This window comes from Condylostylus longicornis, unplaced genomic scaffold (genome assembly GCF_029603195.1).
Source record: "Condylostylus longicornis isolate FDR11 unplaced genomic scaffold, ASM2960319v2 ptg000001l, whole genome shotgun sequence".
Lineage (NCBI taxonomy): Eukaryota > Metazoa > Arthropoda > Insecta > Diptera > Dolichopodidae > Condylostylus > Condylostylus longicornis.
Genome location: NW_026577970.1, coordinates 8,091,771 through 8,108,352, shown reverse-complemented (window position 1 = coordinate 8,108,352; position 16,582 = coordinate 8,091,771). Strand labels below are relative to the sequence as shown.

The 16,582-nt window shown below is 24.0% G+C and overlaps 1 protein-coding gene across 1 annotated transcript in view; it reads left to right on the top strand.

Moving 5' to 3' along the window:
- The first annotated feature begins 2,685 nt into the window (after positions 1-2,685).
- Positions 2,686-16,582, top strand: part of LOC129619206 (serine-rich adhesin for platelets-like) — a 62,709-nt gene continuing 48,812 nt past the window's right edge. Inside the window, exon 1 of the mRNA XM_055534346.1 lies at positions 2,686-3,054. The gene's annotated coding sequence lies outside the window, so the exon portion shown is untranslated. The remainder of the gene's footprint in view (positions 3,055-16,582) is intronic.

Here is a 16,582-nt window from a genome sequence, read left to right as displayed (position 1 = left end):
CCCGAAGTAATATAAGTTACTTCGGGGCTCCTTGTACTGTTTATATGGTTAGGTGATAATTAATATATTATTAAGTATTTAAGTTTTTTGATATTTTTATTAGAAAATCAAGTCTTCATTACAAAAATCGAAACTTTACTTTTATTTTGTTTGAAACGGAAGTTCGCTTTTTAAAATTACTATTTTAATTGGTAAATATTACATGTCACATGAAAATTATGTATCACCAAATTTGGAGAATAATGCAATGCAGCCTATCGATTAAAAAAAAAATCTATAATTTCACACAAAAAAAAAAACTCGTTAAAATTATTTCCGAGCTACCCTGTGTTTTTACAATAAGTACATAGCTTGGTACTTAATTCAGAGGACTGATTTACTTTTTACATCTTCCAAAAATATCTTAGAGCAATTTATTATTAAATATATACACACTTACGTATATATACAACTAAATTAACTTTGCTTCTACTTTCTTCAACTAGAAATTCATAATTAAAATTATAAAATTAATACATTTATAATAATTTCATATTTTTAAATTAAAATTGCCTTAAACTAATGAATATATATTTAAAATTAATTTATTATAACACACATACATGACATATATATGCACAAATATTAACATACTCTATAGTTTGAACGCCAGTAGTAATATTATACTATATGTAATTAAAAATAATTTGAGTAACTAACAGTAAAATACTCATTAATAATTGATTAATGATTATACTTATAAAACACAACTTAAACTCAATTTATATTAATTGTATAGTAGATCTAATTGTAGTACAGACCAAAAGTAGAAAAGTGTACACAACAACTTATATTTAATATTAAAATTAATTTTAATTATATTTTATAATATATGAAATTTAAAGATTTAAATTGAAATTAATAAGTACTTATAATAGAAAATCTAGTTAATTATTAATTAAAATATTTTAAAATAAAATAATTGAAAACACTCACAAATGCTCCTAAAAGTGAGTGTTATACATATATGTTGAGTGAAATTCTCAATATAATTATTTAAAAAATTATTAAAGTTTATCGTGTCATTAAATAAAATTTTATGATAATTATTATTTAAATACATAATTCAATAAACTTGGGATTAATTGAAAAAAATAATTTATTAAATAAATTGTTTCTTAATATTTAATTTACAATTACAGCTCATGTTCAATTGTAATTCAATACAAATATAGTGTTTGTTTGTGTATATTTAATTAATATAGCTAAAATGCCATCTGGAGACGGTAATCTTAAGTACTTAAGCTAAAAAATCAAATTTTTAATTATTCAATTTCGAATATTTGTGAAAATAGATGGCATTCTTAAGATAACTATTTTTATTAACTAATAGTAATTATTATCTGACCATTAATAAACAATGGTAGAGTGGTTATAGCGATCATTCTCTTACAAATGAGCCTCGGGTTCAAACACTAGTCAGGTCACTATAATAATTTTACTTAATTATATAAAACTTAATATAAAATATTATGAAATAAAATATTAATATTAAAATAATTGCCCATACATTTGATAATATTCGATATTGTAGACCAACAATACTTAACAATAATAATATCAATAACCTTCCATACTTAGTGAAAAGAAACGGCAGGTTGGTCACCGCCTAGTTTTAACTCTAATGAACTGTAAAACTGATATTTAACTCTAAAGTTGATGATCCTAATGCTCCCAAGTGGAGTATCGGAAAAACAAATAATAATTATTAAAATTATTAATTATTATTAACAAGTTACAGTTGAATAACAAGAATTAAAATTAAATATATGAATTAAAAATTATTTTATTTTTATTGAAATTAAAATTAAAATAAAAACAATTAATAAAAATAATTAAGCAAATAAATTGTATATGAAACTTTTATTTAAATTTAATATAATAATTAAATTAAATTAATTATTTATTTATTATTATATTAAATTAATTATACGTTATGAAAATTATTAAAATTCTAAATTATTTTCTTGGCGTATTTTATTAAATTTATTTATTTTCTATTTCAGAAGAAATAATATTTGAATTGAAAATATAATTTTGTGCAATCATTAATAATTAAATTTCATTTATAATCAGTGAAAATGTGAAAAGTGAAAATGAAAATTTTAATAAATAATACTTGAAATTAAAAAGTAATTAAGAAGTAAATAAATAAAGGAAATCCCCATTTCCTTTTCAGAAAAAAATTCGAAATTGAAAAGCTATTAATTATAACCATAATTTGGAGAATAAAAAAAAAAAACAAAACCAAATTTTTGGAAATTGGGAATTTTATTTGCATACTTTTGTAATTTTAATATCGTAAACATGAATATACAAAAATAAATCAGTATTTTATTATAGAAAATAACAATTTGTTATTTTCAAATAATATTAGCAAAAAAAAAATAAATTTAAATAGTAATAATTAAAATATTAATAATAAAATAATTATTACAAAATTAAAAAGTATAATTAAAAAAAAAAATTATTAAGTAATTGATTAAAAAAGAAAATTTAATTTTCAATTAATTATAAATTTTATAATAATATTAATAATAATTCAAATATAAATTGAAATTATTTAGAAAATAATTAATTATAATAATAATATAATATAATATATTTATTAATCATTAAAATAGTAAAAAAATATTATTAGAAAATAAAAGTGTAGAAAATAAAATGATTGAAATAAAAAATTACATGATAGTGAAATTAAATTAAAAATTCAACACATAACCAACATATACAAATGTATATTTATACACATATAACGTAATTAAGTATATATATATATATATAAAATTAATTAACATACATGGTATAATAAAAAAAAACAACAACAACGGCAACAACTTAAACAACAACAACAACAACTACCGTAAAACTATAAAATTTAATGTAGAAATAACGGGATACAAAAAATATATCCAAAAATAACGTAAAAAAAGAAAATAAGAAGAAAAGGAGGAAGAAGAACAAAACAACACAACAAAAAGAAATAAGCAACAAAAAAAATTTTTCCATAGAAAAGTAAGTATTTTTCCATGAAATAATAAAAAAAAAAAAAAAAATACCAAAAAATTAATTTTGTAAAAAAAAAATTATAATAGGAAAAATAAAAAAAAAATTCTATTTTAAGCTAAAAATAAAATAGAAAAGAAATCAGAAATAATTTTTAAGATATTTAAAATCAAACTTTACAATATAAAAATTTTGTTGTAATTTAGAGTCGAAAATTTACCCAATTTTTGTTATACATACATTTATTGTTGTATGTACCTATTGTGTATATGCAAAACAATAAAAAAATATCTAATAAGCTTTTACTGAAAGTACATGTATAACAATAAATTCTTTGTAATAAGTATATAAATATACAAGGTGATTCAGTAATAGTATATGCTTTAATAATATTTGAAAAGTTTCCTAGATGCAGGGGATTTTAACAAATTTGTACGAAATTTCTATACTTTTCGTTATTGAATATTTTATTTTATATTTTATTAAACTTTCGGAATGTCAAGTATTCCTTCAATTACTTACTTAAATTAAGAAAAATTAAAATTTTTGGTTTTCATTATTCGACAATCTGAAATATTCGAAATTTTTGAAAATGACAAAATGAATTTCTCCCCATTAACACAATTTTAATTTAATTGATCAAACGTTAAAATTGTAATGATCGAGTAAATATTGCAAAAAAAAAAAAGCATTTGAAATTCAAAATTTTAATTGTTGTCAGAATTTTGAATTTCAAATCTGTAGTAGTTGTCACTTTTTTTACTTTTTGTTAATTATATTTAATTATCTCGCAATTATAAATAGTTAGCTACAAATGAAACTGTTCAAGCATTACAAGAAGAAAAATAAGTTAGCTAGAGTAATAAAATGCATAGATTCTGAAAGAGAAGTGTCTAGTAAGTTTCTAAATTTTCGAAGGGTTAGGCAAGATAAGCGATTTTTATTTTGTAGCGAATGGTTTATTACCGATTAATCACCCTATATAAAGCCTCTCATTCGTATGTTTTTTCGGGAAGAAAAATTGAAATTTTGAAAGAAATAACTTAAATTTTCGTTTCTAGTGAAGTCAAAGTACTGAAATTTAATATTAAATTCGTTCAATATAAATGTTATACAAGAAATTCTGTTATATAATATATAAAAAAAGAAAGCATTTTCTATTAATTTTTAATATTAGAGCCGCATCTACAGGGAGAAATGTGCATAGCTACTCACAATATTTAATTTGATCAGCTACTATTTAATTAATGTACTCGTACTCTTATACGTGTATAGTTTTAATAATCTTGTTACTATGCTCTCGTACATTATCCGAATTTTATTGTATTCTACTGTATATATACCTTCCCATTTAATATGGATATATACATGTTATATAAAACGTGACCAATTTTTAATTTGAAAATATTTAGATTTGATTTTTCATTTTTTTTTTTTTACCTTTTCAATAATAAATAATATTATTGTAGTGTTTTCATTCAATTTATGATTGAGTATTTTTTTTTTACATTGAGATAATGTAAAAAAAAAGTACTCTTAACGTAAAAGATTGGCAGTGAAATTAGTCAATTTAAATATCGAGAATCGTTGTATAAATTAGCTAGGTATATAAGAAATTTGTAATAATTTTAAATTTTTACCATTCAAAGAAATAGCCATATATTTATTTATTTATTTATATAACATTATTTAATAAATTATTATATTATTACTATCGGCTGCCAGGCCCATTATGGATTCACAAAGTTAATTTACATTAATAATAATGTTGTAAGAATAGTTTTATTTATTTAACAATTCTAATATTTTTAATTTTACTTGTTATTTCTAAGCATTATGATCTTAACAAGATGGTTTACCTGGGTATAGCTTCCATAGATGACACTATAGACTAGGTCATATGCTGTTCACTAAGAAATATCTATTTTATGATACTAGCGTGCCAACTTGTTTTTTTTTTTGACAATATGTTGAACGTTAAACATATTTTCATGGAATTATCTGTTACGAGGAATTTTTTGGAGTCCTGCTACAAGGAATTCAATGATATTTAGCTTCCAATAACTGTAAATGTCAATTTTATTAAGAGCATTTGTGAGTTATTTAACATGTAGAATTTAATGAATCCTATTATATCATGTAATAATTGAAATAATAGCTGTGTGCATAATATTAAAATTTTATGTGATGTAGGTATGCACGTTTGCTGCTATACTGTTTTATGAATATTTTGAGCGGGAGTATCTAACCATTTCTAAGCTGTTCTTAATGAGTCAAAACTACTATATTTAATTGATTCATTTTGTATGTATGTAAGTAGGTCTAGTAATTATTATTTTTCTGATTTGAATTTTATTTTTGAAATTTTATTATTTATTCCAATTATTATTTCGTTCAATTACCTTTCTACTTAATTCTAGCTAATCTATTACTCATTTAGATTATTCTAATATTTTTTGAATTTTCTTCAATAAATTATTAAGGTGAACAACTCGAATGTATGCTCAATATTTGAATGGAATTTTAAAATTCCCATAAAAATAAAATTATTTGAAGGTTATTTAAAATTTTGTTTTCTCTATTATTATTTTATTTTAAATCTCTCTTTTTACTGTTGTAATATAGTTTTGAAATTTTACTTGTGAGTATTTAAAAATAACACTTCTAATATAATATAAAGCAATACGAACGTTTTGGGCATTGCCAAAATGTAAACAAAAATTTTTCAAATTTGTACCTATTTTCGCTCAATATAAGATATTTTTCTGTTAATGTGGGGGGTAAATAATAGAATTTTTAAGATTTAATTTTACATGGAATGAGAGAAACACATTATTATACCCGTACGAACGTATGTTCGAAGGGTATACTAAATTTGCCTTACCTTTTGTAACGCTAAGAAATAACGGTGTTAGATATAGACTCAAGTGTATGTTTTTGATCAGCGTCAAATTCTGAGTTGATTTAGCTTTGTCTGTCCGTCCGTCCGTCCGTCCGTCCGTCCGTCCGTCCGTCCGTCCGTCCGAACGATAACTCAAAAACTAATTGAGCTAAGTTCACCAAATTTTCACAAATGATTTATTGTAGTAAGTGCCAGAACCCTATTTAAATTGGACATGATTGGGGTATCGGTTCGGGTAGCTGCCATACAACTTCAAAATTTATTTGGCTATATCTCAGAAACTATAAAAGTTATGGTATTGAAATTTCACACAAACGAATATATTAGTAGGGCCAATATGCCCCATAAAAGTCATTGAAATTACTTGGCTCCTTCTGGTACCTGCCATACAACTTCAAAAGTTATTTGGCTATATCTCAGAAACTATAAAAGCTGTGATATTGAGATTTCACACAAGTGAATATATTAGCAGGGCCGATGTGTCCGGTAAAAGTCGTTGAAATTACTTGGCTCCTTCTGGTACCTGCCATACAGCTTCAAAAGTTGTTTGACTATATCTCAGAAACTATAAAAGCTGTGATATTGAGATTTCACACAAGTGAATATATTAGTAGGGCCGATGTGTCTGGTAAAAGTCGTTGAAATTACTTGGCTCCTTCTGGTACCTGCCATACAGCTTCAAAAGTTATTTGACTATATCTCAGAAACTATAAAAGCTGTGATATTCAGATTTCACACAAGTAAGTATATTAGTAGGGCCGATGTGCTTGATAAAATTCGCTAAAATTTCTTGGCTCTTTCTGGTAGCTGCCATACAACATCAATAGTAGTTTGGCACAACCAGTATTTTGAATAACACATAGTACTGAAATTTTGCATAAATTAATATGGTAATACGGCAACTTAAAGTCATAGTCTGCCCCATAGTTAGTTATGGCACATTAGTTATTCGCACATAGGATAGCAAATTCGTACGGGTATCACAGAGTTGACAAGGTCAACTCTATTTTTTTCTCGTTTTTTTTTGTTTTCATTATGTTTCATTTCATTGCTTGAAAAAATATATAAAATTGCGGTTGAGAAACTATTCAGATTTTATATGTAATAGAAAAGGTAACGAGAAATTAGATAATTTCGCTCAAAATTATTTAAATGAGTTTTTGGAAAAAATATTCGATTTTCGAACTATATCGAATAATAGAGAGGGAAAAATTTTTACCGAAATATTTTTGAGTTTTTCAAATGGTGTAATTTATTTGGAATGCTTGAAATTGAATTGGATGGAAGAAAATTTAAAGTGTTTTGTGATATTTAAATTATTTTTAAAATCAAAATTATTAATTAAAAATTCTTAATATAATATTACAATTGTGTATGAACAATATTTTAATTTAGTATGTATTTGATTTCACTTATTGTTTAATTTATTCTATTAATTTCTATTTTTCTGCCATGTCGCACTGGACTTAATAAAAATTATTTGTTAAATAAAATAATTCATAAAATGGGTTTTTTGATTTTTGATTAAGGACAAAAATAGCAACTTTTCAGGGATATAATATTGCATACTTCAGTTTATGGTCGTGTTATAAAAATTAATGTAATAAGTATTAGAGAAGCAACTAGATGGCATGATCTGATTTGAAAAATTCCAATTATAGGGATTATCAAAGGCCATTTGAGAAAGTTAAATTTTTTACGTTGTTGGTTTTCGCCTTTTATATTGGGTTAGAATCAGTTATTGTGTTACTAAAATGAAAATGTTTGTGTCAAATTGCCGTTCCGTATATAACAGACTCAACTATAAATACATAAATATTCTTAATTAACCCATTGTGAGATATTCAATTTTCAAACCTAGATTGAAACCTAAAATTTTCGGTTAGATTTTACGCGAATGTTTCTTTAAATAATTATTTCTATTACTTAATTCTTACTTTTGAGTTTGAATATTTCGGATTATTATATGTAAGCCATAACTGAAGACAATTCATTATATAAATAATAAGTAATTAAAATACAGTAAAACTCCTTTATGTCAAACACTTTTCACTGCAAGAATAATTTCGAAATAGAAATATTTTATTATGTGCTAAATAGTATTACAAATCATCTGATTAAAAATTAGTTCGATTTAATGGGAGGTTCAATTTATAGAGAGTTCTAGTTGCGGGAAAGTTTGATTTAGTAAATATTAAGATTATTTAACGAAAATACGGGCGTAATTTATTTTTCGGCTTAAGAAACTATTATATTTTGTTTAGTTGAACAAAACAATGTTCTACTTTATCTAAAAGTTCCTTATTTTTACTACACTAAGCAAATATAATATACAAAAGTAAAACATATTCAATTCCTCATATCATTTTATGTTTCTGAACTAACTTAACATTGATCTTATTAGAAAGTTTTTCCCCTTTACTAAAATTATAAAGCCTATATATTCACAGATCATTAATAATAATTTAACTTTTAAAAGTTAAATTTGTTCAAAACATATAAGCAAATTCTATAATTACCCACACACATACATATTTAATACATTGTATGTGTGTACCTTTGTAAATAAAAAAACATTTATATTCTTAGAGTTCATTAATATATAAACAAGAATAACCCAAAACAAAAACTTTTTTAATTATTTTGTACTAGTTGAATAAAAAAAAAAGTTCATTATTACGATATCCTGTTTTAACAGCAGCAACAGCAACAACAGCACCAACAGAAATAAAAAGGAAGCGCAAAAAAAGGAATAATTAATAAATGGCAAAAACAAAAAAAAAAAACTTTTCTTGACTTTAAACTTTTCATTCATTAGGTAAACTATTGACCAGATTATAATTTAATAATGGCTTTAATATTTACTCTTTAAATCTGAATTTTATTTTATTCTCTCTATAAAAAAAATTATGTTATAGAATTAAGAATCAAAGTTATTCTAAATAATAAGGAAAATTATTCAAAATAAAAATTTTATTTATCATTAAAAATTTTCATTTTCCTTCTACCAGAATAAGAAAAATATGAAAAATTTTCCTTTTTTAAAGTTGTAAAGAACAACAAAAACTACAAGAAATAGAAAAGCAAAAAAAAAACCAAGAAGTCGTTCTCAAAAAAGGTCAATGGTCTAGAAAATTTCAATATAGACTGGTGTATACAATAAGTTTATTTCATATTATAATCATACACAACTATGTATACATAAATACAAGAATGTACTGTGTATATAAAAATGACAATAATACATGTATGTATGTATATATACTTATATCAAATGAAGTTGATATTATGGAAAATTAAAATATTTTTCCTGAAAAATTCTGTAATATAAATTTTTTCTCTAGAATTCTCTTTCAGGAAAGCCTATATTATATAAATACAGTATAAGAGTCCTGTAAAGGAACGAAATTAAAAAAAAAAAAAATATTTAAAAATTTTTCTTATTATTGAAGTTTTTCATTAAAATATACATAAATACTTTGTCTCTTCTCAATATTACATATGTACAGGCATGTGTTCAATATATAAGTAGATAAAAATTATATAACATATTAGATATTTGCATATTTACAAAAGCAGATGGGTGTATATTCAATACACACGTTTAAAATATTTCTAAAACTAATCAAGCAATTTACATGATTCTCTCTTCATAAAAAAGATTTTACTCTTCATTTTAAATTCTCTCTCTCGCATAAACTAGAAGAGAGATTCAAAGAATTTATTAGAAATCTGTTATTATAAAATTAAGAGAAAAACGGAATGCTTAATAAATATGCAAAAACCTACTAAAATTTTAACTGTTTCAATAACAGTTTTTCTTTGCTAAACGTATACACCTAACAGTGTACACTGTACAGCAATAAAATGTTATTTTAAATACTGTTTACTGGCTTAATTGAAACAGAACTGTTATGAAAGAGAAAATTTTAATATTATTCTTGTTCTATTAACATTTTGTCTGTTTTGTTCCTCGAATGCCGATATGTTTTAATATTTGAATAACATAATATTTTTAATAACAGAAAATGTCACTAAAAATTTAACTTTAATATTATATACTCTCTCGTTTGTTTATTTACAGTTACATTAAAGTTGATTATTATTTTGTTTTTAATGTTATTGCTGCTCTCTTTTAATTTATAAAAGAAAAATGGAAAATTCGAGACATTAATTTGAAGAGTATACATCTGTCTGTAAATATAAGTTTGTACAGAAACATGCATTCTTTTGATCATTCCCTTTTCTGTTTTTTTTTCTTTTTTGCTAAATTTTAATAATAATATTTTGAAATTTGAGAATAAGAGAGAAAAAATTTAATGAACTTGCGCAAGAATCACGTGCAAAATTCTTAGCAACAAAAGTGTATTTACAAATGGTAAAAGGTAGTAAAGTAAGGAATCTGTTAACATAACATTATATTGTGCATTATGAATTCGAAGAAAGTTAAATTGCAATTAATTTGAGATTTTTTTTTTAGAATTTTTTTTGTTGTTAATAGAATCTCTCGAAAGAGATCCATTTTTTTTTCGTATAGAGCTGTAAAAGTAAACATGCATTTAGAGAATTGAGAGTGAAAAAGTGTGATATATTGTTTTGTTTAGAGAGATGATAATTTAAAATAACAGTATAATTAATCTGTAAATAGCAGAATAATTTACAGACATTACAGAATGTAATATATAAGGTATATGGATACAATATGCGCTGTAATTTGTAATATTGTATGTGGTTATTAAAAAAAATATATGTTTTTATACCAAGATTTATTCCAATTTTAGTTCAAATTTCCTGAACTTAAAAATTAATTATCAAAATTTCACCCACTGATTAATTTCTGTTAATTGGCGACGGTTCCTTGTAGTTTATACAATAAATATTTTACTCAATTTCAATTTAAGAAGAAGTTACTGTACTGTTTTGTTATTATTACATACGAGTACGTTATGTATTTCCGAAAATTTCTTACTCCGAAAATTGAGAGTAAAATTATTATTGCTCTCAATCTCAATCTTAAATAATTCGTAAATTTGTTATTGTCGCCTCGTGTTCGTCTCGTCAAATCATTCGTCTTTAATATTTATTTTTCTTCTCTGTAAAGTGTAAACTTAGAAAAGTCAGAAAAGTGAAAACACAGAGAAAAAAAAACAACAACAACATTGTGATTAAAAATTATTAAGTATGAAAATATTTTTGTATAACTATATACTTTTATATACTCACTTCTCTATAACACTGAAAATATTTTGGTATAGATGAAACCTGAAAAAATAATGAAAAAACGAAAAAAAAATTTAAGTGATTTATGTGCGTTAATGTGTAGAGTGACATGATAAATTATAAAAATAAATAAAATTTACATATAAAATAACTTCTTTAATAAAATTCCCAACATTTTAATTCATTTCTTTTTTTTGTTCCAAGACGTTTTCAAGATTATTACTTTAATCGTTCAGTTGTTGTGCAATTTTAAATGGATAATTTTTATAATATACGGCACTGCTGGGCTCTAGTAGCATGTGAAAGTAAAAATTATATGCCCATTTATTGTAATTCAATTTATGTTATGGGAATTAAGACCGAGTTCAAAAAAAAAATGTGTTGAATTGAAAAAATTTAATATTAAAATATTTTCTTTATTATTCCAATTTTTTATTTCAAGAAAATTTTGATTTGGTGGTTTCGATATAAAATATTACGTGTGTGTACTATGAATATGAGTGCCTATATTTTTAACCGCAAATATTGATATCTGTTGCATTAATTAACTCACTATTTTAATAATGTTGAATTTATATGTACATTATATAGAATATGGAAATAGAATACATGTTAATGCCTAGAAAACAAGCAATTAACAGTCAAACACGCTTAATTTCAACAATATTTAATATGAGAACTCGGTTATATTAAAAAAAAAATGATGAATTATTCCACATCAAAATGCCTAATTTCATTCAATTTCGTTCGCATAAAATTACAAAATTAAAATTTGTCAGAAACAAAATTATAAAAAAAATCCGGAGCATAAATATTACAAATCGTTTAATTTTACAACTCACTTAAAATCACAAATTCTTGGAGATTTTCTATGTGATTCATGTTATTCGACTATATTTTGAGATTGTAAGACTTACTGAAAATTTGCAAGATTTTGATCATAGGCACTTGATTTTAATTTCATTTGCAAGTATAGTCCCTTATTTCAAAAGCTTCATATTTTGCAAAAATTTTCGTCTGTATGATTAGTTAGTGTGCAGTGAATCTGTTCTAAATTTCTGAAAGGAAAGAGATGAAATTCGAAAAAGTATGTATATGGTTCCAGACTGACGCGCAATTTTAAGTTGTGTAACTGTTGAATTACTTGTTTGTATTTCATACGTTCATACATTTAAACGCGCACACCAGAAACTGTATGATTGCATGCAATTAAGCAATCAAACAATTTGTAATTTTTTACAAACTGATTAGTTTTTAATTAACACAATTTATTTGAATTAACGCAATGGATTAGTTGCGTAGATGTGCGCCCGCGAACGATTTTACAATCAAGCAGAAATTACAAAACTGAAAATTATATTTCTGCTTGAGCCCTAAAAACACTTATTAAATACTTAAGTAAAAATTAAATTAGCAAATTTAGTTAAGACAATAGAATCAAGTTGGTTTTAAAGAGAAGTTTAAGTTATTTGTAGTTGTGTTTGGTTCGACTGTTAAATGTTTGATTATGTATTAGTTTTAACAGGAAATTACTTTAGGTACTTTGAATTTCATTGAAATTTGGAAGGACTGGAATATTTTTGAGCCGTTTTAGAGAAAACCAAGTTATCCGTCAGGGTTACTTTAATTAATTGAGCTTGATTTTTTCAGATACTTATTCATCCTAACCTAGAAAATTGTAATAATATTGTGTTCAAACTAACTCAAATTTGTTATATGATTGAACACTTTGTATTCTCAAATAGTTGAACACTCTGTATGTAATTGAAGTATAAAAAATTGAATATCTATAAATTTTCTCACTAATTACTTAATTTTTTTTTTAACACCTAGTTAAATATTTTAATTTGAAAACATAGTATAACTAGGATTATATTTCTTTAAGATCAGTTTCTCATTTTAGAAACCAAGAGAATGCAAAATAATAATTAATTACTCTTGTATACCAAAATGTTGAATTATTAAAGTTTATGTACTTTATGTATACATGTAGTTCCTAAGTTACAATTAAATTCAAACTCGAATTGATTAATTATAAATCAAGATATTAAAAATTATTATTTTACATAAAACCACAGCATTATTAAGTAGTATAATACTTACGATATGATTTTGAATTATTACAATTGTTTGAATATTAATTAAGATCATCAATTTTTAAGTTGTTTAATATTACATGTACGAGCTCATGTGCGGTTTTTAATGTTATATTCTTCGTGTTTTTAATTAACCCTTTCAGTACTGATGATTAATGTTGCAATATAAATACTTATTACTTTTTTGACTGAAATTTTTAAGTATTTTTTACTCAAAACTAAGTAATTTTAGAACAGTATTCGTTATTTTGACTTAATATGAGAGGTCAAATGTAAGATAAGTTAAAAACCTTCATTTCCATTTAACTTTTAAATGAATTTGAAATAAATTTGGAATAGACCCTTTATACTCTTTTAGTTTAGGGATCTTACTATGCACATATCATAAGGATGAATTCAGTATATGATTTTAATTTGAACTATCTATGCTTTATTTATTGTAAGTAACAAGGGGTTAAATACTACAAAAATAGATCGTGCAGTGAATGTATAGTATATTTGTTGCTACGTAGTTTCTCATGATATAGTTGAATTCTCATTGCCAGGATTATTTTTTCCATAATAATTTCAATTTGTGAATAAGTAAGTACTTCAGTAATGAAATACTATGTTGAAGACCTTTATGCTATTACTTAAGATAAACTTTGGTTAAGAGATACTGGAAACTTTGTCAGATCGAATTTGTCAATTTTACAGATTCATGGTTAATGTAATATTAACATTTTAAATTAGGAGACTCCATAATTTACATTGCAATATTCTATACTATTGTACCCTCTTCATTTTAATTCTTGTTTGCCTTCCTTATAAAGTAACAACGTAAGCAATGAGTATAAACTTTTGTTTTTTTTTTTGAGTTATAATTAGAATTGTGGTATGTATGTGATATTTTGTGGTTCTTTTAACATGTGTTTTTTGTTTTGTTTAATATTCAAAAAAAAATAAAAATGGAATGTTTAATTGTTGTTACCAGTAGTTGTTAATTTTGACTTTTTGTTCTTTAAGTAATATGTACTATTTATATATTTACATATGTAGTTAAAAGTATACATAATTACTGATTATAGGTACTAATTAATTCTAAGTGTCACTGTAAATTGCGATTTTTCCATATTATATGCTCATACTTGAAGAGAGTTAAATGGATAAGCAAATTACCCTCCATAATTGCAGATTGAATAATCAATTTCCTTATAACAAAATTGACATTTGATTAAGTAACTATATTATAAACTGGTTACTGCTCATAGAAAGAAGTTATTTCAGCAAGCATGTAAAAAGCTTGTACTAATATACAATGTGCGACACTTTTGTTCTTTTCTTTTCATTAATATGGCTAGATTGCCAATTCTCTAAAAGTCTATTTAAAATAAAAAAAATATGAGATTTCTGTATAAAAAATTGCCTCGTTTCTCTTACACACAGGACCGTAATCACTGTCCTACAAAGAAAATTGAGTTGCATCACTGGGTAAGTTTTTTGTTTGAATTTTGCCTTAAAACAGCAATGAGTTTAATGTCAAAAATTTCAATAATTTCAGCACAATTTTCAATAGAAGTATAGGAATACCCAGGGCATTAAAATTGACCACTAATTTTAAAAAAATTAATTAAGATTTTATAAATTTATTAACTAAATTCAGAATAGGTAAAAATTCGAATTATTGTAAACCGTAAAACAATTTATTGAAAAGAATTTGTCGGAATGCTAATTGGATTTTCTCAAGTTGTTTTTTTTAAATGAAAGTTTGTTGTTCAATTTCTTTCACTTATTACTTAAACAATTGAATAACTTTATTAAAACTTTTCAAACTTTTATTTTCCTAAATAATTATTTTATGGATTTTATACTTTATTTTTGGTTTCACACAAATACCTACATATATGACTATGTATGTATACCTACAAATTAATTATATTGATTATTACAACTAACTATGCTAATATTGTTATACTAAAATGTGAAATTAGTGTAGGTATGATATGTAAGTAAATAAAATAAACCACGGGTATAAACCAAGTGCTACGGGTATAAACCAAGTGCTTAATCTTATGTGTTAAAATGAAAAATTCCACATATTATTTGTTGCCACAGTCCTCAAACAACTGCAACATACACATATAGGGTATAATTGTAAAATAGGCTAATAAATAAAATTTTTTAATTAAGTTTTATAACATAGTTTTTATGACTGTGTGTTTGAATAAGTAGACAAACATTCTGTTAAAGTACCAAAAATTAATCAGTTAATTCGCCAGCCTCAAAGAATACTTATATATAACAAAATATTTGGACTACACATTGTATTTTTGCTTTGGATTATTCTAAAATTCAATGTGAGGAATTCAAAACAAACTCTTTTGGATTCCCAGTAAGTTTTCCAATAATTAAGTTTAATCGTCAATGATTTTTTTAAAATTTGATTTTGTCTTTCAAAAAGGTATTGAACTGGAAGTGATAATATATTAAATTAAGCCAATGATAGCACTCAATTTGTTCTATCATCTCGATTTCTAATATCATTCACAAGAAAAATCCAATGAGTTCTTCTATTACAACTCCACCTAAGAGTGGAATTCTACAAACAATTATTTAATTTTTAATTTAAAATTCTTCACTCTTTTTCATTTTGCACTATTTTTGCTGCCGCTTGGAATTTAGGACTCCGACTCTTTATACAAGTATTCATTTTAAATCGAAGTTATTATCGACCACTGTACTTAAGTATATTAAGACTACTCACAGTGTTCGAATTTATTCTCTTATTTTGATGATGTTATTGTCATTTTCATTTTACTCAAATTCATATTACTGTTCAAATTTGAACTTTTATGTCGGTTTTTGTTTTTAGTTGTTAAGTATAAGGAAATTGCGTTCCGAAAACAAATGTCAATTCTTCGATGCCCGTTTTGCTATGACAGGATTATTCGTAGCCCAGTATGTAATCTGGGAAGTTACTTATTTTGAAAGAAATAAAGTCAACTTGGATGAAGAATAACAAGGTTATAAGGTTTTATAAGGATTCGTTGGAAGTACTCAACAAAAATATTATCAAATGATTGTTTCAAAATTATTCTTTTGTGATAACTTGTTTTATTGAAAAAAAGGATGGCTGACCTGGAGAATACTGCTCGAATAATTTCTACGTTAAATTACCGGACCGTAATTTGTGAACGCTAGTGCATATCTGTGGTTCAAAGTAGTAAATCTTTAAATAAAGTTACTTTTCGAAAAATTTCAAAAACTGAAGACTATTTTATATGATTAACATGTTTAAAATGATCCTAAAACTTATGGCATAATTATTAAGCAATATTTA